We start from the raw sequence: 8,067 nt of genomic DNA on the forward strand, positions 1-8,067 counted from the left end.
CCTGACACAATTATTGTATTTGATGTCCAAAACACTAGCATATATTATTTATTGGCTGTCATAATTCTGTTTTTTAAAAGAGATTCTCTTTTCAACTGTTAATGAACTATATTTCCTCATAAAAAGACAGGGTAAAAATTAATTCTTTATTTCCTTTACTTTCTAAAGAAATTAGTGTCAACAGTCATTTTTGATGCCAATTTTTTCTCTTCTTTTTTCTTTAAAATTATTTCCCAGAGAACCAACTTTTAATTTATTTGTTCATCTTATTATTATTCTGTTACCTAACAAGTTAACTTCTGTTATTAGTGTGTGTTTATAATGCTTGTCTTTGGTTTGTATGTTCTTATTGGATGTTTATTTTAATTTCTCATTCTTACTGATAAAACTTTTTGAGGTCTTGGAGTTCATCTGAGTACTTCTTTTGCTATATTATGTATATTCTAAAATGTATCATTTTCATTAACATAACTATTTGGTTGAGTATGACACAATTATCTCATAATGTCTTTCAGTTTCTTAAATATGATGTTCCACAGTTGTCTTGCTCTGTGTGTTGATGTTGAAAAGTCTGATGCCAGTCTGAATTTGTTTTGTTTTGTTTTGTTTTCCCACACTTCACTGAGATAGAATTGATATATAACACATAACTTTAAAGTGTAAAACAACTTTAAAGTATGTTATGTTTGAGGCACCTGGGTGACTCAGTTGACCCTCTGACTCTTGATTTTGGCTCTGGTCCTAATCCCAGGGCCCTAGGGTCCAGCCAGCCCCACACTCGGCTCAACACAGAGCATGGAGCCTGCTTAAGATATTCTCATTCTCTCTCTCTCTCTCTCTCTCTCTGTCTCTCTCTCACCACCCCCTCTCTCTCCCTCCCTCTCTCCTTCACTTGGGCACACACTCTCTCAAGAAAAAAAAAGAAATATGTGCTATGTTTGATTTCATTTACTTTATACTGCAGTATGATTACCACTACAGTGTTATCTAACATCTTTATCAAGTCATATAATTACTATTTCTATTTTGTGGTGAGAACATTTAAAATCTTAGCAATATTCAAGTACATAGTATGGTATTATTATATGGTATATATGTTACATATAACATATGTATTATATTATTATATGATATATAATTATATAATTATTATATATAATATATAATGTAATGTATATTACATTACATGAAATGATGTACAGAATAATAATATATAATCCATCATTAATACATGCGTACACACACACAATTTCTTTATCCATTCTTTCATTGACAGACACATATCGTTTCCATATATTGGCTATTGTAAATAATCTTGAGATAAACCTGGGAGTATAGAAGTCCATTTGATATCCTGTTTTCAGTTTCCTTTGGATATATACCCAGAAGTGGGATTGCTGGATCATAACGTAGTGCTATTTTTAATATTTTGAGGAACCTCCATACTGTGTTCCATAGTGGCTATACTAATTTACATTCTCAATAGTGCATAAAGGTTCCTTTTCTCCTATCCTTGCCTATATTTGTTATTTATTTTCTTTTTGATGATAGCCATTTGAATAGGTATGAGTTGACTTCTCCTTGTTTTCATTTGCATTTAACTGAGGATTTATAATGTTGACTGATGGCTATTTTCATTCTATTATTTTCTCTACCCATTTTTAATTGAATTGCTTTTTTTTGGTATGAGTTCTTTATATGTTTTAGATATTAACCCCTTATTAAATATTTGGTTTGCAAAACGTTTTCTCCCTTTCTGTATGTAGGTTGTCCTTGCATTTTGTTGATGCTTTCCTTTGCTGAGCAGAATCTTTTTAGTTTGATGTAGCTCCATTTATTTATTTATTTGTTTATTTTACTTTGTTGCTTGTGCTTTGGTGTCATATTCAAAAAATCATTGCCAATACCTGTGACAAGGAGATTTCCCCCTTATTCTCTACTCAGAGTTTTATATTTTCAGATCTCACGTTTAACTCTTTAATCAATTTCAAGTTAAATTTTGTGACTTACTGAAGATCAAGGTCCAATTTTAGTTTTCTGCATGTCCTTGCCTAGTTTTCCCAACATTTGTTGATGAGACTTTCCTTTCTTCATTGAGTATTCTTGGCTCTATTACCAAATATTAGATAACTGTATATGAAGGGTTTTGTAGCTTTGTAGTATAATTTTAAATCTATTGGAATTTTGATAAGGATTGCTTTGAATCTGTAGATAGCTTTGGGTAGTGTGGACATTTTAACAATATTCATTCTTCTGATCCATAAACATAGGATATCTTTATATTTGTTTGCATCTTCTTCAGTTTCCCTCATTGGAGTCAAAGTTTTTAGTGGAGACATTCTTTGTCTCCCTGTTTAAATTCATTCCTAAGTGTTGTATAATTTTGATGCTATTTTGAATGAGGCTATTTTATTAATTTCTTTCCAGATATTTTGTTGGTGCTTGGAAGTTCAACTCATTTCTGGATGTTTATTTTATATACTGCAACTTTACTGAATTTGTTCGTTAGTTTTAATAGTTCTAGGGTTGAGACTGTAAGATTTCTTTTTTAGTGTAAGATCATGTCATCCACAAATACAGTATATTTCTTGTCTTAATTTGGATGCCTTTTATTTCTTTATGTTGCCTGATTTGTCTATGTAGGTCTTCCAGTACTATGTTGAGTAGGAGTGGTGGCAGTGGGCATACTTGACATGTTCTAGTCCTAAAAAAAATTTTCCTTAAAATTTTTTTAAAAAGTTTTCAACCTTTTATTGTTAAAAATAGTGTTACCTGTGGTCTTCTCATATATTGCTAAGGTAATAGCAGTGAGGGTGGTGATAAAACAGATCAGATTTTACATGAATTTGGAAGATCAAGCTGACAGGCTTGGCTGATAAATTTTGGTTTGAGGTGTACAAGAAAGATTTTAAAAAATAAGACAAGTTGGGGCACCTGGGTGACTTAGTGGGTTGGGGGTCTGACTTTGGCTCAGGTCATGATTGCATGTTTGTGGGTTCAAGCCCCACGTCAGGCTCTGTGCTGATAGCTTGGAGTCTGAAGCCTGCTTCTGATTCTGTCTCCCTCTCTCTCTGTCTCCCCCACCCCCTGTTTGTTCTCTCTCTCTCTCAAAAACAATGAGGTAAGCATAATTCCAAGCTACTTTGCCTGTGCCTGTAGAAGAATAAAATTGCCATTTACTGACCTAGGGAAGAAGGGGATTGAACAGGTTTAAGTTCAGAAACTAGTAGTCCAGTTTTGTTGTTGTTAGGTATAAATACCCACATGTACATGCCAGTTAAGCAGTTGGATATAAGATTTTGAGATTTAGGGCAAAGTTCAGAAATGGAGATGGAAATTTGATAGTTTTCTTGCCTGAACAATAGAAGTAAGAAGAATGTTATTTATTATCTCACTTAATAATCACCTGAAATAGAGTAACACCATTTCTACTTTTTTTTCAATATTTGGACTCAAAACTCATTTTGGAGAATACCCTTCAAGGGAAAGGATCATTACTTTTGATTTTGTGTCTCCATCTTCTAAATAGAGCTGATTTCTACTAAATACGTCTTGAAATAATAAATACATAGGAAAAACTTTGACTCTACTGGCTTGATAATGTCAGTAAATTTTTTAAAACTGAATAAAAAAAGTCTCTAATAGGTATCATGAAGGATGCAAAGATGTATCAAAAGCAGATCCTGATTTTAAGATTTTGTATCACCCCCAATTAATATCATGTGAACTTCATTCCCTGGTTGTATGATGGGATGATTAATTTATTAATCAGGCTGAAACATAATATTCTTTTAACACATGTGCAGAGGTTTATGCTTCTCCTTATTGTTTTAGTCATAGATGAGAGAAACTTAATGAACTTTAGGGTGTTTTATTAATAGCTAAACACAACAATATGCTTGAAGTCATATGCCAAAACCATGTCAAAGGAATATGCATTTACCAAACTTTATGTAGCCCAAGACTCTTTCAGTTTGTAATCATTTTCAAGTTACTTCCATTTGCCCCTCTGTTCTTTTCAGCATCAAAACAACTCATATCCATAAATAAGCATCATCCATAAATAGTCACTTGTGGCACGAGTATAGTTATAGTAATTACCTAATGATATCGGTAGGATTGTAAGTGAGAAAATACTTGTAAAACATACTGTCATGTACATGATAGTATATATCATACTAATTATTATAGGTAGTAGTTCAAACTTTCACTGTATTTTTTAAAAATTTTTAAATGTTTTTATTTACTTTTGATACAGAGAGAGACAGAGCATGAGAGGGGCTCAGAGCCCACAAACATGAGATCTGACAGCACAGAGCCTGACACGGGGCTCGAACCCACAAACATGAGATCTGACCTGAGCTGGAGTCGGAGGCTTAACCGACTGAGCCACCTAGGCGCCCCCACAAATTTTTACTTTAAAATGTACAGTTTAATTTTACCTATTTAAAGATTTAATTTCCCTTTGTGTCTAGTTCAAATTGTTTATTGCAATAATCATGCTTTAAGAATATAGCATTTAGGGGTATAGGCTTTAAATAACTGGGTATCTTCTGTCGTAAAGGAATTTATAAGAAGAATATCAGGGAGTTCACAGAATTGACAGATGTCTTGATGAGCCAGCTGTGAAAATTGGGATGAATCCAAGAAGGATAGGCTCTTTTGAAGTTTGCCAAGACAAGGTCACAGAAGAGTTTGATTAAGAATACCATCACAAAACACTTATTACTGGGCATTTGAATCTTTATGTCATTTTTCCAGAATTCAAAATCTTGGATTTATATATAACATGTTTTGTATATCACTGGTTCTCAGATTTGGCTGAACAGTGGACTCACCGGGTGGGGTTATGTTAAAAATACTTATGTCTAGTGCTCACTTCAGCAGCACATATACTAAAATTGGAGTGATACAGTGAAGATTAGCATGGGCCTTGTGCAAGGATGACATGCAAATTCATGAAGCATTAAAAAAAGAAAAAAAAAAACTTGTGTCTAGGTCTGATTCTCAGAGCTTCTCATTTTATTGTCACAGAGTGCAGCCTGGGTAATGGGATTTTTTTTTTTAAAGCTCCCCAGATGATTCCACTGTGTAGTACAATTTACTGGTTCAAGTGGTAGTAAGCATTTGTTAAGGAATACCTGAAATACTCAAATGACTCCTATCTTTATTATATGTTAATTAGTTAATTGGCTAATAACCTATTTTTTAAAAATGATTTATGTGTTTTAATAACTTTTGGGTTATTTTTGAGAGGAGAGTGTGAGTGTGGAAGGGGCAGAGAAGGAGAGGGAGACAGAGGATCTGAAGCAGGCTCTGCACTGACAGCAGAGAGCCTGATGTAGGGGTTCCAGTTCACAAACCATGAGATCATGAACTGAGCCAAAATCAAGCCCCTCATGTTTTAGAAGATTTTAAAACAAAGATAAGTATCTTGTGAAAATTACTCATAATCTCCAATCCAAAGATAACTTACATAAATATTTTCATTTATCTTTTCAGATAGTCTACTTTGTGTATGAGGGGTGTGTGTGTGTGTGTGTGTGTGTGTGTATGTGTGTGTGTATGTGTGTATGTTTATCCTTACACATTCTATGTACTTCGGTTCACAGTAATTGATGTTTCATAGCTGCTCTCTCTCCAGAAGAGAATTTTTCTTTGTTGAACTGTGCCTTCTAAAGAGAGGTCTTCAAAGGTTAAGGATTAATTCAGCTAATGAACTGTGAATATTGGTAAATTGACATTTCAAAGGGCAATGACATTCAGTGGTGCTCTAAAACTCACTATCTCATTGAATTAATATTTGAGTGTTTAAAAATATCAATTTCCCTTATGCAAAACCACAGCAGAATTAACTGATTTTCCTCATTTGACTCTTCTCTAGTCCCTTTACTTCTATTAGTCTCCTTTTGTCTTCATGTATTTTCCTATTCCTTAACAAATAAAAACTGAAAGTTATTTAAAAACTGGTGCTTTATGGGTTTTGTTTAATGAGCCCTTTTCTAACTTAAAAAAACATATATGGGGTGTCTGGGTGGTTCAGTCAGTTAAGCATCCTACTTTGGCTTAGGTCATGATCTCACGGTCCATGAGTTTGAGCCCCACATGAGGCTCTGTGCTGACAGCTCAGAGCCTGGAGCCTGCTTTGGATTCTGTGTCTCCCTCTTCTCTCTGCCCCTCTCTAGCTCCAACTCTCTCTCTCAAAAATAAACATAAAAAAGATACATACTTTATAATTTAAAGTACCTTATAATTTATTTAAAATAACTTAAATCATATAATTTTTTTAAAGTTGTTTATGTATAAGTAGCCTCATATAAAGTGATATTTATCAGCTTTCTTTAAAGCACAATTAAAATGTTAAATTCACAATCAATATTCAGCTCATTTGCATTTCTCTCACTTGTAGTGTTTTAATATGTTAGTCTCTGTGCTCTGACCATATAGTCTTCATTTTAGAGAGTTATTGTTTTGGGGATGCTTGTCATTAGTTATTTCCTTTTAAAACTTTGAAGAGTTTATAAAATAGTTCCATATCTAATGAAGAAAAAATATATATCGTGGATGTGAGAAGGAAAATGTATATTTAGTTAACAAAGCAAATATAAACACTTCTGTTTATGCTAGGGAAGACACATGACTTGTAACAGGGGGCTAATTGGTAGTGGATACATTAAAGGCAACCTCTTTCAACCCCTTATTGATATATAAGGAAATAAAACTCAACAGGATAAATAGAACACCTTTATTTTATATTGTGTCAATAATAAAACAGACCTGGAATCTCAGTTTCCTAATCCCCAGTTCAATAATATTTCCAATATACTATAATGGCAGCTCTAATTCCATCATCACAGATCTGTATTCTTTTCTATTTGCACTACTGGAAAATTTGGGCTATAAAATCTGCTGCATCCATTAATTCATCAGGAGTCTATTATTTGATTGCTCAAACTTTCTCCTAAAAAGAGAGGAGGGAGAGGGTCATGTTAAGGTGTTATGGTGATTTAATACATTGATAAAGATTTCAATTATTTGTACATAGTCTATGCTATGTAATAGTCCTGAGATAAATCACTAGCTACAGATTTGATGACCAAAAAATCGCAATGTTCTTAGTACCAGATGAAAATCATCATTGTGAATAATGGAATGGTAATGAAGCAGCATTTTTAGGAAATGTATTCACTGGGGGGAGATTCTGCAATTTGTTACCTAGTGGGGACTCGCCTAAAATGACTTTGGGGTTAGTACCTAGTGGATTGCAGGTTAAGTCATGTTATCAATTTAAACATAATGCATCAACTCGTAGATAATCTCTGTTCCCACGTGTAAATGCTATTTACCTCAACTTTATTCAAATTTAATTTCCTTCAATATGTTATATTAAAATTGCTTTCATTGAACATAATTTTTTAAAGCCAAAAACATTCAACCTTTGTTTTCTTTTTCCATTAAGCCATGGTTTTTCTTAAAATAAGTACCATGATTACAAACCTACATTATAATGTTTATTGTGGTTCCATAGAAAATATGAGCTTAAAATGATCCATTGCAGATTGAAAACATGAAGATGTTCAGTACTGAGAATTATAAAAGAGAAAAATTAAAGCTATTGCTGAGGGGGAAACAATGTGTTGGAGCCTATTCTATACTGTGTTCCAACTTCTAGATACACAGTACTAACTGTGGTTGAACACCTGGATGCTGGACTGTTTTGTGCCAAACATCTGTGTGATCAAGGGAAGTAGACGCTTCTGAAGCATGCAGCTGGTTTGGGGTCTTAGGAACTAGTGTCTTCTAGAAGTACTGCATTGCAGCTTCCTTTTTGCTGCCTTCTAATTTTACCACAGACCCAGGAGATGATTGATAAAAGCCAAAAGTGTCCTATTTGGCAGTCCTGCCATGTTCCACAGCTGTGGCGTATTTTCAAGACGTGATGAACATCTGCTATAAATCTAGTCTGTATTCAGGAGAATTCTCTGGAGGTTGTTTTTGTGCCTTAATTCAAGAGAACCAAGGAGATAAAACTCAGTTTTCCCATTTGATATGTGACCAAAATGAAAC

The 8,067-nt window shown here is 33.7% G+C and overlaps 1 non-coding gene across 1 annotated transcript; it reads left to right on the plus strand.

Annotated features, from left to right (window-relative positions):
• The first annotated feature begins 4,871 nt into the window (after positions 1-4,871).
• LOC115272832 lies at positions 4,872-4,978 on the plus strand. The gene has a single exon (XR_003900488.1). It is a non-coding gene; the product is annotated as a U6 spliceosomal RNA (small nuclear RNA).
• Positions 4,979-8,067: the final 3,089 nt, after the last annotated feature.

Source organism: Suricata suricatta, chromosome 11 (genome assembly GCF_006229205.1).
Source record: "Suricata suricatta isolate VVHF042 chromosome 11, meerkat_22Aug2017_6uvM2_HiC, whole genome shotgun sequence".
NCBI lineage: Eukaryota > Metazoa > Chordata > Mammalia > Carnivora > Herpestidae > Suricata > Suricata suricatta.